General features: G+C 38.2%; 1 protein-coding gene across 2 annotated transcripts in view; it reads left to right on the top strand.

The window, feature by feature from the left end:
- Positions 1–221: 221 nt before the first annotated feature.
- The window catches only part of SMIM14 (small integral membrane protein 14), a 67,859-nt gene continuing 45,035 nt past the window's right edge, over positions 222–23,045 (top strand). The window contains exon 1 of one of the 2 annotated variants that reach the window (XM_082603111.1): positions 222–455. The gene's annotated coding sequence lies outside the window, so the exon portion shown is untranslated. The remainder of the gene's footprint in view (positions 456–23,045) is intronic. The other variant, XM_082603110.1, reaches the window with a different exon arrangement.

Genomic DNA, 23,045 nt, shown 5'->3' with positions numbered 1-23,045 from the left:
GACAGACGACACAGAGAACACACTGGCCACTTCAACAGACGCGTGGCCTTCCCTCTCCACATCAGAACGCTCGGCTCCACCCCTCCCACCCGGAACTACAACCCCCGCGCTCCACGCCCGCACGAACCGCGTGACGCTCACGCCCGCCCCGCCTACCCGGACCTACTGGGCAGACGCAGGGCGCGCGCATGCTCGGCAGGCCGGCTGCTGGGGGCTTCGGGACGCTGCAATCTGTTGCGCCGCCGCCCGCGGAAGCAGGCAGATCCGGGTCTTGTGGCTAAGAGTGACGTGGTCAGTCGAATCAAAACAGAGGAGGGGAGGAAGCAGCGGCCAGGAGCGGCGGCGGCAGCGACGACCGGAGCAGCTGCAGTGTTCCGGAAGCTTCAGGCGGTCTTTCTGCCGAGGCTTGGTCCCGGCCCCCATCTTTCCCGCCCTATCGGTTGTTGTCTGGGCGGGTGAGTGTCTGCCCCTTCTCCCACCGCCGTTTGCCGGCCCACCTTCCCCTCACCCCGTTTTTTCCTGGTGGCTACTCAGGCTCTGGCGGACTGCGGCGGCTGTGGCAGAGCGGGGCTGCTTCTCGGGCTCGGTGCGTCCCCGGCTGGGCTGGCGACTCTGCACCTGGAGAAGCCCGCTGCTGCCGAGCCCGCGTCCCCCGGCGAAGAGCGAGGCGGAGAGCCTGAAATTGGCTTTCTCTGCAGAAAACCACAGTCGGGACTTGGCAGGGAAGTGGACGGTAGCCAGGGATGGTTTCATTTTTAGGGCAAGCAGTAAACTCGGGTGGAGGCGTATAATGGAGTAAAAAGAAGAGAGAGAGTCTTAGCTGGAAGGAAAACCCCACAAACCTTGAAATTCACACTATATCATTTACCTCTGTTCCTCAGCCTTTGCCGGGTTTGATGAAGTCACTAGGATACGTCCTTTGTTGTGATTAATGAGACTAGAGAGCTGCCGTCCAGAAAGCGGGAGCTTTTAGCCCTTACTGGGTTGTGAATTTGAAGGATTCCATTTTTCTATTTGTTCAGTAAGTGGAACCAGAGCCGACAGTAAAGAGGTAGCACCCTTTATTGGAACAGATAAAGTGCGATAAACTGGTTACCAGAGTACCTGAAGTCTCATGTTGCCATTTAAAGCCAGTTTTCCAAAGTGGCTGTTTCTGTGTGTTTTTTAGCCAAGATGGTGTTTGTTAGCCGTAGAGAATCAATAGGATGTTTTCAGTTGTCCTAGTTTGCAAAATCGAAGTTGTGGCCTTAAGAGAATGTCTTGGCTTTGCATAAAGTCGGATGAGCTTCCTGCACGTAATACCTGTGTTCAAAGAAATCTTCCAGTTTTTGTATTATTGTCAGAAACCATTGGCAGCTGTACGTAGAATAACTTGGCCGGCGTAAGACCTTTCAGACGTAGTCTCGAGACCCTTAGGAGGCGTTCTCGCTGCCCAGTCTGTGGAGCTTGCAGAAGGCTTGTGTTCCCTTCCACTTAAGATGACCGGCCACGCAGATTCCTCTAGTGTAGCCTGCTTCGAGCCCTGCCGCTCTCCGCACTTCCCCACCGCAGGAACGAGACCGGAAGACCAAACCTCCCTTTTGTCCTAACTTAGTTTTAAAAAAGAATTTTTTTCCCCAGAGAACTCATTAATTGAGGTGTTTCTTTAGCAAACGGCAGGAAAGAAAAACAGAGCTATGTGATAAATTGATTGTCACTTATCAAATCCAGGTCTTAGGAATTTAGACTACTCCCTTGAAGGGTATGTCCTTGTGTGGCATAACATGGACCTCTTCCTAACAAATTTCTTCCTTCCGTGTGTGCAACTGGGATCTTTTTTTCTTAACACCACAGTTGGAATCCTGCTGATTTACACACAAACGAAATTATCTTTTCTTGAAGTTCTTTTTTTTTTTTTACCTTTTATGCTAACCTATAACTGAATATTTTTGTTATATGAAATAATTTGTGATAATTGGAGAAAATGTTGATTAAAGCAGATAAGCAAAAAAAAGAAGAAAATAAGTCATCAATATTCTTGCCATCAGAGATGACCAGAATGTCAGCAGTGGTTTTATATCCTTCCAGACTTTTTTGCATTTATGTATTTTATACAAAAATGGTATCATATTGCATATACTTTTCTGTAACCTGCTTTTCCACATAGTAGTACTTCCTTTTTGAGTAACAAAGTTTAAATTTTTGCAGATAGGGACTTGTAGACTTAACTTTTAGGGAATATTCACTGTATGTTTGCCACCCCATAATGATTAAAATCGTGGTTCTAAAAGATTTCCTTTCAAATCTCTTATGATGATATTGCAAGATTTATGAAATTAATATGCCCTGTGTGACAAGGCTTTGCTTGTTTAACTCTTGAGAGCAGGCACAGAATAGCCTGAGATGACAATATGGAAGTTTAAAAAGTTTTTGTTCATTTAGTGATCTGATTCAGGTAAAGGTTTAGTTCTATTCCATAGCTGCTATATACTCCAAATACTGACCTGCTGTCCAGGCTTCTGGGAGTAAGATCCTAAAAGATTGTACTTTACTTTACACACTTAATATTTTTTATTAACATTGAGTCTTGGATGTGTGCCCATTTAGTCCAGTGCTTTATCAGTGGTGCCAAAAAAGAAGAAAGTTTCCTCTTCACTTCAACTTCAAAGGATAAGTACATACTACAAAGTATCCTAAACATGCTAATAATGTATTGGGGTCTGTTAGTCATAAACTTAGCTAAATTTGCCTTATAGTGTTCAATATATATTCTAGATTTGTCCACTTTTTCCCATCCCTACTGCTACCACCTTTGCCAGCTAACCATCTCTCACCTGGCCTACTGCAGCAACCTCCTGGTCTCCCTGCTTCCACTTTGGCTTTCCCCTCGCCACAGCCCAAGGGATCCTTTAAAATGTAAATCAGATTGTGTCACGCCTTTGTTGAAAAGCCTCTCATCACGTTCGGAATGAAATCCAAACTCTACCAAGGTTTGCCAGGCAGTACATGTTTTGGCACTGCCTTCCTCTCTTATTTTGTATCCGAATGCCTAGATTAGTACCCAGGGGCCTGGTCACGTCAGTTTCTTCCTGCGTTCCAGCGGCACTAGCATTGTTCCAGGAACTTGCCAGGCTTGTTCTTGCCTCAGGCCATTTGCACTTGCTGTACCCTGTGGCTTCATCTTTTCCCAGATCTTCCCGTGGCTGATTCCATTGTGTCATTCAGGTCTCAGTTCAGCTGTTGTCCCTTCACGGAGATTGCCCCCAATTATCTCACCATTCTCTCTTATTTTCTTTATTCCATCACTGTCTGGAATTTCCTTATTTTTTGTATTCTGTCTCCTATACTAAAAGTTAAACTCTGGGAAGATGGGGACCTTGTCTGTCCTTTTCACCGCAAAGTAGGTGCTCAATGCATGTTGGTTGAATGAATAAACCTGAACACATCTGCATCACTCTTGAATGTACTGTCTATTTTAAACCAGTTCTTTCTATGGAAAAACCCTAATTTTCAGCTTGTTTTTGTAAGGCTGTACCTTGATTCTCCAACTTCAATAGTTCTTGGTGTTTGGGCCAGAGAACAGTCACATTCTACTTTAGGCCTATAGAATTAATCCCTGGGAGGAATTGGTCCCAGGTATCTGAATTTTCAACAAGCCCTTTAAGTGATTTGAATGCTTGTCAAAGTTTGAGAATGTGTTAATATTTTAATGGCTTTTCTCTGGGAGATTTCTTCTTGCTTTATAGTAGTAATGATAGCTGTGATTTTGGGGAACACTCTGTGTCAGGTACTATGCTAAAAACTCTAAGCATGTTTTTCATTTAACTGTAGAGCAATTCAGGTGTAGGCATTCCAGCTCCCACTTTACAAATGAGAAAACTGAGACATAGTAAGTAGCAGAAAGTTGGATTTGATCCCGTGTCTGTTTTCTTAATCACTGTACCCTACTGCCTCTGAACTACAGTGTTTAGAACTGTACACAGTACTTTGGTTTTGATAGGACATGTTTTTGTTAAGGCCGAAGTAATGTTTTTTGTCCCGTTTCCAGTCGTGTCCTTAATGAAGTCCATTGTTCTGTTGGTCTTTTTGCCTGAGGTTGCATAGCTGGTAGGTGACCTCAAGAAACATTCTGCAAAGGTCTTCTTGCTTTGTTGTATTGAATTTTCAGAGCCTACCAGGTTTAAAGTAAATTTGGAGTATTTTCTCCTTCCTGTGCATTACCTTGCATTCCACACACCAGAAATCCGTCTATCACTTTTTACCTGCTGGTATAGTCATTTGAATTCTTCCTACATTTTTTAAATTGATTTGAGTGTTTTAATATTTGGACAGCCATTGGCTCATCATAAACTGAATAGATTTCTCACTGCAAGACCTCTTTCCAAATGAGTAAAAAAAAAAAAAATTGATTGATGCATTAATTTGGAGCAGTTAATCCAGAGAAATACCAGTTGTCTTTACTCTCTTCCTAGTCTTGAAGCCTGACTGACTATGTTTATCTGTCGAAGCTCAGGTCATACATGACCTTTAGCAGAGCTCTATCCTAATCCACCTCAGGATTCTGTAAAGAGCCCTTTGTGGCTCCCATCACTTCACCTTCCATGTTATCAGTAAATTGTCTGTGGCTCTCTGGCCTATTCAATTGGGAGGCCCATGAGGTTAGGGAGAACCAATTAAGCAATCAGTAGGCTTGCTGATGGAATAAATAAATGAAGAAAAATTGCAACTTTACCTGTATCTGTAAAAAGCAGTACAATGCTAAAAGGAAGTACAGTGTTTGTAATAATCTTTTCCAATATAATGTAATAAGACTTAGAACAAAAACTTCAATAAAAGACACTAAATTGTCTAAATTGATAATTAACAGTGATATATTAGTATACGAGTTGTAAAGACTTTGAAGAAAATTAAAGACTCCCGACTTACATTGTGGCTTATATTAGGATTTTTTTAAGATTGTAAAACTTCTTAGACAAATACTACTACAGGCTTGTGAGTAAAGGTATTCTTTTGGTGTGTGTTTATGTGCATATTCATATTTTGGCCCATACAAAAAGTGCTAATCATCTGAAATGGTTGGGCATATGTCAGTAGATCCTAACGTAGGTAAAGAAAAGTTTGGGCACTTCAAAGGCATTTTAAAAGAGGGCTGAAAATTATTTGAGTCTGAAATTTAAAAAAAGTTACCTGTCAATATCAATAACAATGGCATTTACTATTCATGGAGTATATATGCCAGCCTCTTTACTTTATTTACATACTTTATGTTTAGCTTACACATCGGCCTTCCAAGTCAGATATTGTTACCCCTAATTTACACTGGAGGAAACAGGCTCTGGTTAGGTAAGTTGCCCAAGAAAAAGCCACTGGAATTGTTGGGATTCATACCCAATTTTCTTTGACCCAAAATTCATATACTTTATATCACAACAGTGTTGAAGAGTCTTTTTGTCTTACAGAATCATGGAAGTTATAACCAGTAAACCTACTTGTTCTGGCTGTCAGAATATGCTAATAGAACTGCCATCATGAATTGTTTTGTTCTATTTAAACCTAAGTTGCATATGCATTTCTAGTAGTCCCTCTTTTTTTTTTTTTTGAACACAAGACATACTTGTTACTGAAAAGCTGCAAAGGATAGTAATATATAAAGCCAACAACAAAAGCTATAATCCTGTCATTCAGAAGTCATCTCTGTACATGTATTTCCTTCCAATCTTTTTAAATTCATCTTTGGTACAAATGAGATGTAATACTCACATAAGCTTGTATTCTTTTTTGGGGGTTGTGGAGGGGGTTAACATAGTGAGCTCTTTACTGTGGCCTTAGAAAATTTCTAAACTTGATTTTAGCTGGCTGCATTTTATAAGATATTTTGAATAAACTGGTTTACTCGAAGTTTTCATTTTATGTTGGACGTGAATGTAGTTTCCAATTTTCACCATTATAAGTAATGTTGTGGTGAACCATGGCTTTAAATAGTCAACCAACCAGTCTAATTATTTAAAAAGTCATAATTATGACATTTAAATGATTTGAAATGTGATTCAGTCATAGTTCAGCAAGTATATATAGCATACATATACTTGCAGTCTGAGAAAATTTACATGAGAGTTTTTAATAGAGGTTGCCTCTGAGGAGAAGAGAGTACCTTTTACTTTTGCTTTTTTTTTTCAACTTTCTGTATTTGAATTTTAAAATTAAATGTGATTGCTTTCAAAATTAAAAAAAAAAAGTTTAACTCCTTGGAAAAGCGTATATTTTTCTATACTAAAACCAATTTTTAGGTGTGTAGTAGGGCTTATATTTGGTTTATAACATTTTAAACTTCATTGCTTTTGTTTTGAAGAGAGTTACCTTCTTGTTGCTTATTTTCATATTGAATTTTCATTTCCTTTTTTAAATTTAGGTTAAAGAACAGATGTGAGTCTCAGTTTTGTAAAAATACAGAATAAAGCTGGGTTTTGCTAAATACAGAATAAAGCTGGGTTTTGCTTGACTGCACTCATTGACAAGTATGACAGGTGCAGCGCTTTCAAATTTTAACAGCTAATAAAGATGCTTCAAATCAAGTTAGGGATATAGTAAGCATCTTCATAAACGAAGACTTAGAGGACAGTGTTCTGGTTGCTATCTTGTTTTAGCTTATACTTTTAAAAGACAGTAATTTTTTCATATAGTATGTATTTTGTTGCTTTGTACTCTGGGCAAAGGTAATGTAGAAGAAACTGACTTGAAATTTAGAAGACTTTTTTTTCTGTGGTGCTTACTCAAGTTTCATTTTTTTAAATAACATTGCTTTCTTTATCACAGAGGTTCTAAGCGTTTTTCCTGTCATCATGAATGGCATTGACGTGCATCTACGTGCAGATATGTCATCTAGGCTATAGCATGGGTGAGAGAAGCTGTGAGTTACCTGAGTTGGGAGAACAGTAGCCATAACTCCTTTCTGCTTCCAAAAATCATATAGGCAAGGAAGTGACTGGGAGTGATAGTGAGGAAAAGCCTTGATTCTGCTCTAGCTTATTTGAATGGTGTAAATCATTCACAGATTTGTAACATCACTTGTGATATACCTCAGAATTTCAGAACATACTAGTATTTTGTAATACAGCTATTGAAACCTAGTTTTTTAACATTTGTAAGTAATTTATATCCACTATGACTTGGGGTCACAGAATATGGAATTTTTATATCATCGGTTGAATTTTTCTGTTCCTAACTTATGAAACACAGCCTTTTTTCCTGAGTTTAAAAATTTTTATTCAGAATATGACTAAGTAGTACTCGAGTAGAAATTTCAGAAAATACTTTTAGAAGATGAAACTTTGGGTTAAGATATTGAATATAAACAAAAATGATTCAGTTGGAAAGTTTTCCTTTGTTTGACCATTTATAATAAATTTTACCCCTGGATCTTGAGAGAATCTATCTATGAGATTGTTTAAGAGCAAAGAGCAGCTAGGGAAGGACAGGAAATTTGTAGGTGAGGGACCAAGGTTCAGAACAGAAGACTTCTTTCTTCCCTTTTGCTTTTATGCAGAAGAGTGATAGCTGAGCGCCAGGAGAATACAAACACCCCAAAGTAGTATACAGAGAACTTGGGCTGAAGGTTGAAGATATATTTCAAATCTAAGGGCTTAAGAGTTACTGGCTCAGAGCATTTTACAGTTTATAAAGCACTCTTACAAATTCTCACTTGATGAACAGCCCTTTAAAATGAATAGTTTCAATTATCTTGTTTTATAGGTAATCTGAAGTCACAGAGAGGCTAATTTATCCATTTCTCAGTAGTGCGGTAACTTAAGTCATTTATCTGAGATATATTCTTTCTGCTATCCCATGCTGTTTTTAGCAAGTGTTGCCTAAGGTGATTCCTAGAATACAATCAAATACAGATAAGGGAAAAAAGGGGCACAGAGGAAAGTAAAGGTAATGTCTAAGGTGTAGGAAAATAGGGTCACATTAATGGGGAATTTCCAGAAAAGTGGTGGCAGCCCTGGGGTGGACCTTTAACAGAGTCCTGTTCTGCAGAGACATCAAAGAATTAAGGAGGTAAGGAAATTCTATATAATCTTGAAGAGTTCAGCTTTTAATAAAAATGGGATAGGGGCTTCCCTGGTGGCGCAGTGGTTGAGAGTCCGCCTGCCGATGCAGGGGACACAGGTTCGTGCCCCCGTCCGGGAAGATCCCACATGCTGTAGAGCGGCTGGGCCTGTGAGCCATGGCCGCTGAGCCTGCGCGTCTGGAGCCTGTGCTCCGCAACGGGAGAGGCCACAACAGTGAGAGGCCCACGTACAGCAAAAAAAAAAAAAAAAAAAAAAAGAGATAGAAGTTAAGTTAGTTAAGTAGTTCTCCATTTGATCTTTCTCCAGAGAGATTGTCACAGAAGTCATTTGTGACATTTATTTTGGCCATTAATTATGTACTGGTATGTGATTATATTATTATATGAATGAATTATAATTAATAATTAACTTGATTGCAAGCTCTTGGAGGTGGGGTATGCCTTTTATTTCTTCTGTGTCCTCCTCTGAACTCTTCTGCTAGTTACCTAGTCCCCTGGGGACTTGTTAGATATATCCTTTTCAGGAAAGGAGAAATGAGAGAAGACATGGGTTTGAAGCCCACCTCTACTGCTTGACTTTGGGTAAGTCACTGACACTCTCTGGGCCTCAGTTCTTTCCTCTTTAAATGAGTGGATGAGAACTGGTGATCCCCAGAGTTTTAAGAGTAACACTTGTAAAGTTTTGGTTTGTTGAATATAAATAAAGACTTAGCATCCTCTAATCTGTACCTTATCTATACAGTGATATCTTGCACAGGCCTCCTGGTCATACTGACCTTGTTTCTTCTATACATTCCCATTCCCATTCTATGAAAAATGAACATTTTGTTATTCTTTCTAGCCTGCTCTAGTCTCTTCCTTTGGAATAGTACGCCCCCTGAAAGAGTATCTATACGTTTTTTGTTATCCTGTAGAAATATTTTATGGTAAGATTTTCAGAGGTGGTTTTTATTGTAGTTTTCTCTTGTAAATAGCTAATTCTAGATGGGCCTGTTGACTTGAAAAAAGTGTACAACGTAAGAGCTGTGAGTTGAGTTTATTCATTGTCTTACTGAGGACTGTAGCATGGGAGACAGCCTCTCAGGTAGCTCTGAGGAACCGTTCCAATGAGGTGAGGGAGGAGCTGGTGTGTGTGTGTGTTCATATATATATATATATATACATATATATATATATGCAGTCAAGTGAAAGGTTACTGCTAGTCGCAAGGATCAGATATCTCAATTTTAGTGCTTTTCTGTGCATGAGAAGATGCAAGAATCTGGGGTCATTGGAATTCTTCCTTAGATATGCATTTTTGACTATCTAGGGGCCCATAAATCCAAAACACAGAATGCTTCATCCTAAATTCTTTCAGTGTGTACTTATAGGTCAGCAATGGTTGTGGCCAATGATTTGATCCTTATAGAACTGGAATGGTAGGCAACATTCTTTGTTTACAAACAATATACGGTCACCCTATTCGATCAATTTGGGAGTATTATAAGGAATTTGTAACTGTAATTGCTTGGCTATTAATGTGAATTTTAAAAATTTGTCATGGAGGGCTTCCCTGGTGGCGCAGTGGTTAAGAATCCGCCTGCCAATGCAGGGGACACAGATTCGAGCCTTTGTCTGGGAAGATCCCACATGCCACGGAGCAACTAAGCCCGTGTGCCACAACTACTGAGCCTGCGCTCTAGAGCCCATGAGCCACAACTACTGAGCCCATGCACTGCAACTACTGAAGCCCGCTTGCCTAGAGCCTGTGCTCCACAGCAAGAGAAGCCACCGCAATGAGAAGCCCGCGCACTGCAACGAAGAGTAGCCCCTGTTTGCTGCAGCTAGAGAAAGCCTGTGTGCAGCAACAAAGACCCAAAGCAGCTAAAAAAAAAAATAAATAAAAATTTGTCATGATGGATTCAGTAAGTCTTAACTCCTAAGCATAGAGAATTATGGTATTTAAGGTACATAATAGGGTTTATTTCAACATTTAAATTTTTTAAATGACTTTAACTTCCCAGGCATAGCTTTAGCGGTTTTTAACAAATAACAGTTGACTGATTTGAACTTGAGTCTGCATCCTTTCCGTGCCCTCTTCCCATCAGAGAATCAGATATGAAAATGTAGTTTAAGAGAAAAGTATGTCACTAGTAAGAAGTATTAGGAAGTTAGTTGATGGTTATCTCATTTCTGTACTGCTCTAAAGTGTTTATAAGAGTGAAACAAGTATAACTAGCATGATTGGTCATATCTGACAGATGTGGAATGAGTCTTGGTCAGGAATTTACATTGTGACTTCCTGTCCAAGATCTGGCTCATACTGGATGGATGTGTGATCATGGTCAAATTGCTAGCTTATCTGAACCTATTTTCCTCGTTTTAAAACGGATAATTTTCCTGCTTTGACTTTGTCGGAAGGGCTGTTGTTAAGATATGAAAGTAGTTAGAAAGCTACAGGCAAATATAAACTATTATTAGGTATGGCTATGTTTGATTGAGATCCATTTCTGATAAAAAGAATAAAGCAAATGAATATGTTACAAAAAAGTATTGTATATGAGTGAATTTGAACACCTTATTGCATTGAGATGTTGAGTCAGTTGATAAAAGTAATCCCAACAACTAATTATAGCATATTAGTACATAGTACAGTAATGATAGTATTACTGAAATTGATAGGCAAATATTTTGTTCTCCCTGTTTAATATGAAAGGTAGCCAGAGTTTTGGGATAGCTCTGCTCATTTGGTTAATCAGTTTTCTAATTGGCTACTGGGTAAAAACTTGGGATCAGAAAGCTATTTATAGAAAAAAAAATATTTTTTAGAGGTGAGTAATTACCCCTTTGATATAATTGGGAGTAAGGTTAAAAATAGCAAACTCAAGTGTAGTCTCCCTGAATGTCTGGGGGGCAGTTCCAGCAGTTTCTGGCACATATGTTTCACTTTCTTGGTTTTATAACTTTGGAGCTTTAATCAATAGCATTGACGCTTTTTAGATAAAAATGCATAGAATGCTTCTTCTGAGTTCCCCATTTCACTGACTAGCATCTCTATTTTCTGTCTTATAAAAACAAATTGCATGCATTCTAAATTATTACTCTGTATTTTGCCCTTGCTCTGGGTTTTTATTTTTTATTATTTTTTAAGATTTTTGTTTTTGATGTGGACCATTTTTAAATTCTTTATTAAATTTTGTTACAATATTGCTTCTGTTTTATGTTTTGGTTTTTTGCCCGTGAGGCATGTGGGATCATAGCTCCCCGACCAGGGATCGAACCCGCACTGCCCCCTGCACTGGAAGGCAAAGTCCTAACCACTGCATCACCAGGGAAGTCCCTGTTTTTAATTTTTAAATGGGAAGAGTTTTGATACTGTTCTTGATCACTGTAAAGATTTGGCTATTTGGAAGAGTGATTTTATCATAAATCACCTTCTTAAAATTATGGTAGAAAGATAGTTTTCATCCTCTGACCTTGAGTTAGGTTTGGTTATCCCTACTTTCTCAAGAAGAGCCCTCTGCGTGGGGAGGAAGACGAGTTTTTGTTTTGTCTATAAAAATGTACTTCTAAAAAACTTAGGTATGTTTGAAATTTTTGGTATTAAAAGGTAGAATAGTATCATGCTTCCGAATGTACCCAGCAACTGGCTTCAACAGTTATTTAGCTTATGGCTGTTTTATTTCATGCATACCTCCCCCTTTGGACGATTATTTTCAACTGGATTCCAGGCATAAAATCTCTTTTAACTGGAAATACATAGTGAGATCTCTCAGAGATAATGACTCTTTTCAGATGTGTCAATTGACTTTGTAATGTTAAAAAAAAATTAGTAATTCCTAAATGACATTTAATCCAGTCAGTGTTCAAAGTTCCTGGTTGTTTCATAATTGTCCTTTTGCTAGGTTAGTTTGAATCAGGGTTCAGACAGGGTCTCTACGTGACATTTGATTGTTAATCTCTTAAATTTCTTCAACTGTAAGCATATCCCTGCCATCTCTTAAAAGTTTTGTTTATTTACTTTTTACCACTTATTTATTGAAAAATCCGAGTTAGTTTTCCTTAGTTTTGCTGCATCCAACATTTTTCCTGATTTACAAGAGTTAATATATAATCATTATATGATATTGAAAGATAAAATATACAAAATGAAAACTAAAATCCTGTCACCCAGAGATAACCAATGATAGTTTTGGTATGTTTTCTTTCAATTTTTTGAGTGCTTTTTTTTTTTTTTTTTTTTGTGCGGTACGCATGCCTCTCACTGTTGTGACCTCTCCCGTTGCGGAGCACAGGCTCCGGACGCGCAGGTTCAGGGGCCATGGCTCATGGGCCTAGCCGCTCCGCGGCGTGTGGGATCTTCCTGGACCGGGGCACGAACCCGTGTCCCCTGCATCGTCAGGCGGACTCTCAACCACTGCGCCACCAGGGAAGCCCCTGTGCTTTTTAAATATGTGCATGTGCTTTGCTTATTTTTATATCCTATTTAATACACTTTTGTGTTGTATTTATTTCCCCATGTCATTATGAAAGAAAATGAAACATTTGGCTGCATAATACTTTACAGTATGTGTCATAATTTAAATATTTCCTTTTAGCCAGAAATTTAGATTGTTCCAATTTTTCACTATGATAAAGCTATGATAACCATGTTAGTACATAAATCTTTGTATTTCAGATTTAAAAATTTTTTTTTTTTTTTTTTGGTTGTGCCGCACGGCATGCAGGATCTTAGTTCCCTGACCAGGGATCGAACCCGCACCCGCTGCAGTGGAAGTGTGAGTCTTAACCACTGGACTGCCAGGGAAGTCTCTCAGATTTTTTTTAAATGGTAGAACCTTAGAAGTGGAATTATTCACAGGACGTGAACATTTTTTGACTTCTGGATTCGTATTGCCGTAAAAGTTATAGCTTGTGATCTCAAATGCAGTCTCCACTTTAAGAATCTGTTTGTATATGCTCCATGTTATTAAGATGTCTTTGCTTGTCGTATTAATAGAATGTGTTTTTTTTTTTAATTCTTTGGATCCTTTAATTGTACTTGAGAATTTTTTTGTGCACATATTTTTATGTTGTAAGTTTGTTGATATTTTTCATTGTGTGTATCTTTAGGAAATTCTTCCGCTAGAGGTCAAATAAATATTCACCTAAATTGTCTTCTGGAATCACTGATGGGTGTTTTTTCCTTCTTAATTGCTAGCAGATTTTCCTAGGGACCATTTATTAAAATGTTGATCCCATCCTCATTTATTTGTAATTCAAGTTTTGATATATAAATATATATATATGGTTGGTATGTTCAGAAAATTCTAGAAAAAAGAATTGATTTCCTATTTACTGGGTTGTAATATTATCTCTTATCTCTTTCCTCCCTCCACCCTCTTTTTTCTGCCTTCCAGCTATAGTATGTATCCAGATGTCTTTGATTCTGAATGTGCATTGGGAAAAAACCTGAAAGAAAACTAGTCTCATCTTCATCTGTTTTCTTTTATTTTCCTTGTTTTATGTGTATTTCTAAAATGAATTTAAAAATGAATTCCCATTTGCTTTTATTTTAAACTCAATTTACCAAACATTACCAAAGCATTTTACCAAACATTACCAAAACATTATACCAACATTAGTAGTTTGTGATATATACTCTGTTGTTTCAGTATTTTGATTCTCTTAATTGTTAAAGCTTCCACCAGAGAATGAGTAGAGGAAGGGAAAGGTAAAACATTGAAAACTGATTTTACAAAGAATGATTACCCAGATTTAGGGCAAAGGTTGACTTTAGAAGTATCCATTGTATGGTCTGTTTACATACTTGGTCATTTCTCACTGATAATGGGATTTGGTTTATTTTGTAACACATTCACTTACAGAGTTTAGAATACCTTTTTTTATATACTAATTCTAACCAAGAAATTCAGTGATGATGGAAGGTCAGATAGAGGGTTAAAATAATTTAGCATGTTCAGTTCAAGAGAAAAATTGAAATGTAATTATTTGTCCCTAGAGCTAATGGTTCTGGTACGGGAAGAACAAGACGCTTACTCTAAGGTTATTCTTTTTTTTTTTTTAAGGTTATTCTTTTTAAAAGTTAATATTTTTTGAGTAATTCAGAAGACACAAAGCAGTATACAGTGAAAAGTTTCTTTATTACTTCTGTCCCCTAAACGCTTAGGCCCTCTTCGAGAGGCAACCAGTTATATAATTATTTTTTAATACTAAATTCTTACGGTTTTAAACCATTCGCAAGCATCCATAGAAGAAAATTTATCTGTGAGTTATTAATGCAAGGAAGTTCGGCATCAACCTTTAGTATTTATTTTGGATAGAATCTTTTGTTTACATGTGTTTGTAAATGTTTACATATATGTACAAATTTATGTACCCATGTGTAAATATGTGATTTGATTTAAAAAGTAAAATATAGTATAGAAAATTAGGAAAACAAGAAGAAAAAAATCTGATAACCTTAACAGAACCAAGTATAATCAATTTAGTGTAGAATACTTCTTCCCTAGGTTTAAATTCTAGACACATAGTAATTTTACATACTTTTTTTCCCATAACTACAAGAATTTCACGTTGAGCATACTGGGTTTCTGACTCATTTCTTATGAAGGATATGAATTTCTTAGTTATATTGCTCTTGGAAGCTGGAGCAGGGAACCCTTATTGAAGACAAGAGGAAATGAGAGGTTGGCAAGAGTAGGGAGGTTAAATAAGGGTACATATTTTTATAATTCAACCTTGAGAAAAATAAAGGAAAAATCAAGCTGCAGTATTTCTGGGTTCTTAGAACTGACTGCTCTTCTTTTTTTGATTTTTTTTTTTTTTTAGGGAGGATTGGATCTGAGATGTGTAGAGGATAAGCTGGCATTTTATTGTTTTGAATGTGTGGAAAAACAGAAATGCCTAATACACAGTACTCTGCCTCTAATCAAAATTAATTTATAAATTTCTTGGTAGAATTTCTTTGAGGGCGATCCCCTAAAGTTTCTGGAGAACAATGAATGTTTGTGGAATTAATAGTACATTACCCAGGACTTGGCTGTCCAGTGGTTAAGACTCCACACTTCCACTGCAGAGGGCGCAGGTTCGATCCCTGGTCGGGGAACTACGATCCTGCATCCCATGCGGCATGACTAAAACAAAAAACAAAAAAACAAAAATAGTACATTACCCCGTATTACTAACTTAAGTAAAATGTCAGTGCTGATTTTTTTTTTTTTTTTTTTTTTTTTTTTGGCGTGCTGTGCTGCATGTGGGATCTTAGTTCCCCAAACTGGTGCCCCCTGCATTGGAAGCGCAGACTCTTAACCACTGGACCACCAGGGAAGTCCTAATCTATTTCTTTTTATCATTTATAAGGACTTTCCTAGGATCACCTGGAAGTAGTGGTAGTCTGCTTTGTCTCCTCTGTTTTGTAGGCTTTCCTTGTTTTTTTTGTTGCTGTTGTTTTGTTTTTTTAATGTCCTTGACAGTTTTGAGGAGTATTGGTTAGATATTTTGTAGAATTCCCCTCAATTTGGGTTTGATTTTTCTCATGATGAGATTTGGTATTACAGTTTTGGGGAAGAATACCACAGAGGTGAAATGTGACATGTCAAAGGGTATGTGATATCAACATGATGTTTACCTTGATCTTTTGGTTAAGATAGGGTTTGCTAGGGCTTCCCTGGTGGCGCAGTGGTTGAGAGCCCGCCTGCCAATGCAGGGGACACGGGTTCGTGCCCCGGTCCGGGAAGATCCCACATGCTGCGGAGCGGCTGAGCCTGTGAGCCATGGCCGCTGAGCCTGTGCGCCCGGAGCCTGTTGCTCCACAGCGGGAGAGGCCACAGCAGTGACAGGCCTGTGTACCGCAAAAAAAAAAAAAAAAAAAAAAAAAGATAGGGTTTGCTAGGTTTCTCTACTATAAAGTTACCTTCTTATGAATTCTATTCTTTAGAAGTGAATCACTAAGTCTAGTCCACGTTCAAGGGTGAGTGAGGGTTAAGCTTCACCTCCTAGAGGGTGATAAATCTACTAATATTCATTGGAATTCTATAAGGAAGCTTTGTCCCTTTCCCTCCTTCTACTTTCCCTTCCCTCTGTGAGAGTATTTTAAAGCAAACCACAGATAACACACATCATTAATAAGAACTTTTTTTTTTTTTTTTTTTTTTTTTTTTTGCGGTACGTGGGCTTCTCACTGCCATGGCTTCTCCCGTTGCGGAGCACAGGCTCCGGACGCGCAGGCTCAGCGGCCATGGCTCACGGGCCCAGCCGCTCTGAAGCATGTGGGATCCTCCCGGACCAGGGCACGAACCCGTGTCCCCTGCATCGGCAGGCGGACTCTCAACCACTGCGCCACCAGGGAAGCCCAATAAGAACGTTTTTATAGTTCTTGATACATATTACCAAATCCCTGAAGGGTTGTAGGTGTTAACTGTAGGACTAGCAATGTATGACTGAATTTTCATGGTACTTTTTTGGTGTTTTTCTTTTAGGTGAAAGCTTACATTTTTTTTAGAAGTGAATTTTTTTTAAGTTTCATTTTTGGCTGCTCTGGGTCTTCACTGCGGCACACAGGCTCTTTGTTGTGGTGAGCAGGCTTCTCTAGTTGCAGCACGCAGGCTCTGGAGTACATGGGCATAGTAGTTGTGGCTCGTGGGCTTAGTTGCGGTATGGGATCTTAGTTCCCTGACCAGGGATCGTGGACCCCTTGCATGGGGAGCATGGAATCTTAACCACTGGACTGGACCACCAGGGAAGTCCCCAAAGTTTACATTTTAATTTGCATTTATTTGATTTACTTAGGGTGACCTTTAAAAATGTTTGTTAATTAGCTGTAGCACCTCTTTTGGGAATTATCTTTTCCGTTGGTCTTTACCTATTTTAAATATTTTTTAGAGACTTTCTTGGCTATTTAACTCTTTTGTCTCTTAGACTTAAGAGATTTATTTACCATTTTGCTTACTGGCCCTTCTTTTTTTTTTTTTTTTTTTTTTGCGGTACGCGGGCCTCTCACTGTTGTGGCCTCTCCCATTGCGGAGCACAGGCTCCGGACACGCAGGCTCACCGGCCATGGCCCACGGGCCCAGCCGCTCCACGGCATGTGGGATCCCCCCGGACCAGGGCACAAACCCGTGTCCCCTGCATCGGCAGGTGGACTCCCAACCACTGCGCCACCAGGGAAGCCCTGGCCGTTCATTTTTAATCATCTTCAGGGTTTTGTCTTTTATTCAGATCTCATGACCACATCATTCATAGTCCTGTTGTATTCTTTAAATTTTTTTTCCTCCTTCTGTTACATTTACCTACGTATATGATAAGGAAATTTGCTAGCTGTTGGTAAAGCAAGAAGTAAACAAGTAAGGCTATTTTAGGTAAAAGTCATGTAATGGTAGTTCCATTCCAAATTAATGTGAGAACTATTGTGGGTTAATCTAGCATAATCTAGCAATAATCTAGGATTATTTGCTTTAAAAATTCATGACTGATTCTCCCAAGCATTTTATGTTAAAAGTACTTTTAAAATATTTACTATTTTGCAGTGTGTTACAAAAAACCCATTTCAGGGCTTCCCTGGTGCCACAGTGGTTGAGAATCCGCCTGCCAATGCAGGGGACACGGGTTTGTGCTCCGGTCTGGGAAGATCCCACATGCCGTGGAGCGGCTAGGCCCGTGAGCCATGGCCGCTGAGCCTGCGCATCCGGAGCCTGTGCTCCGCAACGGGAGAGGCCACAACAGTGAGAGGCCCGCGTCCCGCAAAAAAAACAAAAACAAAAACAAAAACCAATTGAAAATTACTTTTATAATCTTGAAACCTATGTTGACATTTTATTATATTTTGGGAATTTTTGTTACCCCTAGGTATTTGTAAAATATTTTCTTTTAAAAAAGCATAATTTAGTTTAAAAAAGAAACAGGAGATAACAGCTTCTTACAAAGATATATCCCAAACCAAATATTTACTTCTGTAAGAGGAACCAAGATGAACTTGCACACACACATACAAATGTATTAATGCTTTCCCCCCTAAATCTTTAATGGCTGGAAGACTTTTTTTTTAACTTCATGTTGGTCCTTAACACCTATGGCAACAACAAATAGCTCTAAAATAAAAGCTGAAGTAAAAGTGTCCAAAAAAAAAAAAATCCAGGGTTTATGTTTATCCTTCAGTTCTTCTAGCTTGTCCTTGGAAGAAGTTAGTAAGTTAAAGCATTAAAGAAAAGGAAAATACTCTCCAATTAATATTTCACATTGTCATTGGATGTTATTTCCAATTACTCTCTTGTGATTTTAGATCTATTATTCTGTGATTTGCAGTTCTGTTAACTTTATATAATAGTCTGATAGATATTTAAGTAGAAAAATTTGTCAAAATAGACCCTTATAAATCTGGCTTTGGAGCCATCTAGAAGAAAGGGAAGCAAATAATGTATAACAAGTTCTCAATCTTACTATGACATGATGGACTAATACTCAATAATATAAAGAGCTTCTAAAATCAACTAGACAAAAAGAGTTTGAAAAAGAAGAAATATAGATGCCAATAAACTTGAAAAGATGTGCAGCCTCATTAGATAGAAAATAAAAGCAATGAGGCATATTTTGGGGGTCTGACATTCTGGCAAAAAAAATTTTTAAAGTTATAACCATATATTATTGTACTATTAGTGGTAGTAATAATGTATGTAATTACTATGCTCTGCAATTAGTGATATGTACTATGTGCTATTGATAGAAATAAAATTGGTGAAGGCTTTTTGTGAATGCCCTTAGACCTAGAGATTTCATTTTTTTGTACTTAGTCCTACAAAAATATGGGCATAAAGATGTTTGTTGCAACATTATGTTAACAAAAATATTGGAAAGGCCCTAAGTTATCTCTACTAAAGGAATGCTAAAATTGTATGTTTGTGTTTTGGAGTATTATGTAACCATTAAAAAGAATGAAGTCGAGCTTTATATATTGGAAGGTCTCCAAGACTTTTTATGTTATAAAAAAGCAAGTTGCAGAACATGTATAGTATGATTTCATAAAACCTACCAAAATGATGGGTATAAATACATATAAAAAGACCTGGAAGTATTCACACCTAGCTGTTAACTATGGTACCTCTTGGGAAAGGGAGTAGAATTAGGGAGAGAGGAATGGGAAGGTTGGCATTCGTCATTTTACTCTCTGTGCTTCTAGGGATACCACTGATACTAAATATATAACACTGGTAATGTTGCTGTTTTACAAATATTTGCTACTAAGAGTATTTGGCCTAATCAAGAACCACTTTTTTTGTGTGTGTGTGGTACGCGGGCCTCTCACCACAGTGGCTTCTCCCGTTGCGGAGCACAGGCTCCGGACGCACAGGCTCAGCGGCCATGGCTCAGGGCCCAGCTGCTCCACGGCATGTGGGATCCTCCCGGACCGCGGCACGAACCCGTGTCCCCTGCATCGGCAGGCGGACTCTCAACCACTGCGCCACCAGGGAAGCCCAAGAACCACTTTTGAGAAGTTTATTTCCCAAGGAATCAATCCTGTATATAATAAGCATGCAGTTCCATGGCATAATCCTAGAAAACACAGTAGTAGAACTACAGTATCTACTTTTCCACCTTTTCCAAAGTTATAAATAGGCAGTTAAGTTTGACTCCCCAAAGATGAAATAAGGTAGGTTAAACCCACCCAGTATGAGCTGGAGAGTTTAAGGTTCTACCGGCAGATAATAAATTGGTTAACAGCACTGGAAAATTCCTTCAGCACATACAGAAACAGGATGACTCAACTGACTTATTACAGCTGAACTCTACCAGGAAAAGTTTGTTAGTTGTAGTTGAAGGAAGAAATGACCTGGATCTGAGGGATATGGGGAATTAATTGCATTTGCCCTCCCAAGATACAGAGTGGATTATTTTACTGCTTTCCTGTGCTAAGAGTTGTTCAGGAGTGGATGGTTTGAGAGCTTTATATGTATTTTGTCCTTTATGCTGCATAGAAAGTCATCTGTAAACCGTTGCTTAATCTACCCCCAGAGTCAGATTGCTATCACAAATATTCATTATACTGGGAAAATACTGATAAGTTAAATACTTATTATGGAAAATCTTAAAACAGAAAAAAGTAGAAATGTATAAAAGCTCTCTGGTACCTATCACTCAACTTCAATAATTATCAACTCATGGCCAGTTTTATTTCTTCTATGCCCGTATTTACTATCCTCTCTCCTCTCCAGGATTATTTTGAACTTTTTCAGTGCACTATTCTTATTTTTATGACTTAGGCCTTTTGTGACCAATTAGAGTAAAGCTGGTTGTCTTCAAGGGTCAGACCAATGTCTTTGACATTATTTAGCATTGTTCTCACATTAGAGATATATACTGAGGAGGTGAATAACTCCTCTGAAACATGAAAAGCAAAAGCATTATTTTAAGTTACTTTCTATCAAAAGCCTCTTCTAGGCTGATTTACCAGAATTCCGACTCAGTAACCCAGTTTTGTCTTACTCAGGATAGAGCAGCTTCTTAATGTCTTTGGACACCAAGGGATTTAAATGTGGGGTGGGATTGGGTGAGTTTTTTGCTCTAGTGCTTAGCTGGTGGTGTGCATTGACACTTGCTCTGAGGTCCTAGCCAAAAGAGGACTTTCCATTCTGTTTTTTTAAAAAGTAATTTTAAAGTGGAAACTATTAACTGAAAACTGTATAGTACTTAAAACAGCTCAAGTTTACATGCAGAAAGTTCCACAGAAACATAGCACTATTGAGCAATGTCCTGTTTATAAATGCGTTTTCTCATTTTACTGGAGGCTAATTAAGACCAACAGATACTTTAAATTCTAGCTGATATACATGTTCCTGGCATATATAGATAGAAAATAAACATTGTCCAAAATTCAAAAATATTTATTCATTGCTATGGCTTAAGCAATGAGGGAGGTGTTTAGAGATAGAGTGATGACTAAAATAGGTTCCTGCCTCCAAGCCGTTTTTGTTTTGGGGGGGGCGGTGATAATAGTGGAATCTAATTTTGTAAGTCAAATGGATTAAAAAGAGACTTAAAATAGCTGTTTTACAATTTTTATGGGTGATAAAAACAAGTCTCCCTTTATAAAAGTCATTTTGCTAGTACTTTGCATTTCTGTGTCCAGGGGCTATAGAACTGGATAGACATTGGGCATTTTAGTACTTGAATTTTATTTTTTTAAAAATTAGGTCTGGGCTTCCCTGGTGGCACAGTGGTTGAGAGTCCGCCTGCCGATGCAGGGGACACGGGTTCGTGCCCCGGTCCGGGAGGATCCCACATGCCGCGGAGTGGCTGGGCCCGTGAGCCATGGCCACTGAGCCTGCGTGTCCGGAGCCTGTGCTCCGCAACGGGAGAGGCCACAGCAGTGAGATGCCCGCGTAACGAAAAAAAAAAAAAAAAATTAGGTCTGTATCTTTTAATTTCAACCAACATTTTATTGGCCTGGCAAGGCATCGAGAGGGAGGAAGGATCAGTATTTGTAAGTGGACACTTGCATATGTCCACACCCAGCACAGTCTGAGCCCTTGTTTCCTTATGGACAGTTTGAAAAAACAATTGAGAAAGACTTTCAGGGGTGAACTTTATCTACATATAAGGGTAGATTATATATTTTTTCAGGGTTTTCTGTGTTGGATATGTACAGTCAGTTGTCTAATATGAAGGCTTATCATTTTAAAAAAGTGTAGACACAGAGTGGCCTCAGACAAAACCGTGAAGTAGTCAGAGTTTGTGTTTGGTATTTCCTACCTTCTGGAGAGTAAAACTCTCCAGCTTAGGTTGCCTGCAGCTCCACTTCCTTCCCCTTCCAATCCCACCTGCCCTTAGCTCAGGCAAGAAGATATTAGATGGGAAGTAGGATTTCCCTGACTGTTCTGCAACTAGATTTCACCTCAGTGCATCTTGGATGTTTCCCCAAATCATCACATAGAAATTTGACTCATTCTTTTCAACAGCTGTATAGGATTTCAGGTACTCATACTATTATTTATTTAATTAGAGCTACATAAATAAACACTTAGAATTATCATTTTTTGCTCTTATAAAAAGTGTTGCAGTGACCGTTCTTATACAAAAATTTTGCATGCTTATTTGGATATGGATATCTAAGTTATCTACATAAATTTTCCAGTTTTCTGGTAAAAGTGATGTTTAGATTTGCACTTCTTCCATTTTGTATTTGCTTATTGGTTCTGTTTTCCTGTGAACATGCTCTTTGCTCCTTTTTTTCTGTTAGATTGCCATTTTCATATTGATTTTTCAGTTATCTGTAAATTAAGGAAATTAACCCTGATATGTGTTGAAGTTTTTTTTTTTTATTTTTAAAGTTCTTTGTCTTTTTATTTTACAGTATATTTTTGGCTTATAGAAACTGGATATCATTTTTGGCTGTCAAAATGATTGATCCTTTATAGGTTCTTGGATTTATGTTCTTCTACATGTATCCCAGTGGCCTTCATGTAGTTATACATTTGTGGCTTTTTAAATTAAATTTTTTCCATATTTTAAAAGTTTTAATATATAAGTACATAGTCATTATAAGAAATGTTTAAAAATTGACAAAATGAATGGCTGTCCCCCAAATTATATTCTTTCCCCCAGAGCTAACCACTCATTAAGTTTGATGTATTTTCTTCCAGTCCTTTTGTATGCATCACACTTTAATTTAAAAAAATAGACAGCTTTTCCACCATTTCTGAATAGTTCATGGTTTAAGATGGCACCTTTATCATATTCTAAATTCTGAATAGTCCATGGTTTAAAATAGCACCATTTTAGAAACACAGCTGAAGATTTTGGCTCTGATTTTTACTAAGAAATATCAGACAGTAAACCAGGAAATTTTTCAGAGTGACAATATGTATAAAATCAAACCTTTGGATATGTAATCTCTCACAGAAAACTATATTTCAGATTATTACACCTGTGCCATATGTACAACACAGTAGTCCTTTGAAGTTCATGTTTTCTGGAATAAGTGACTTTAATTTTCTTGTCCATAAATAACAAATAAGTAATTCTTGCT

The sequence above is a fragment of the Mesoplodon mirus genome (assembly GCF_964341445.2).
Source record: "Mesoplodon mirus genome assembly, chromosome: 2".
Classification (NCBI taxonomy): Eukaryota; Metazoa; Chordata; class Mammalia; order Artiodactyla; family Ziphiidae; genus Mesoplodon; species Mesoplodon mirus.
This window is presented reverse-complemented; position numbering and strand designations above follow the sequence as displayed.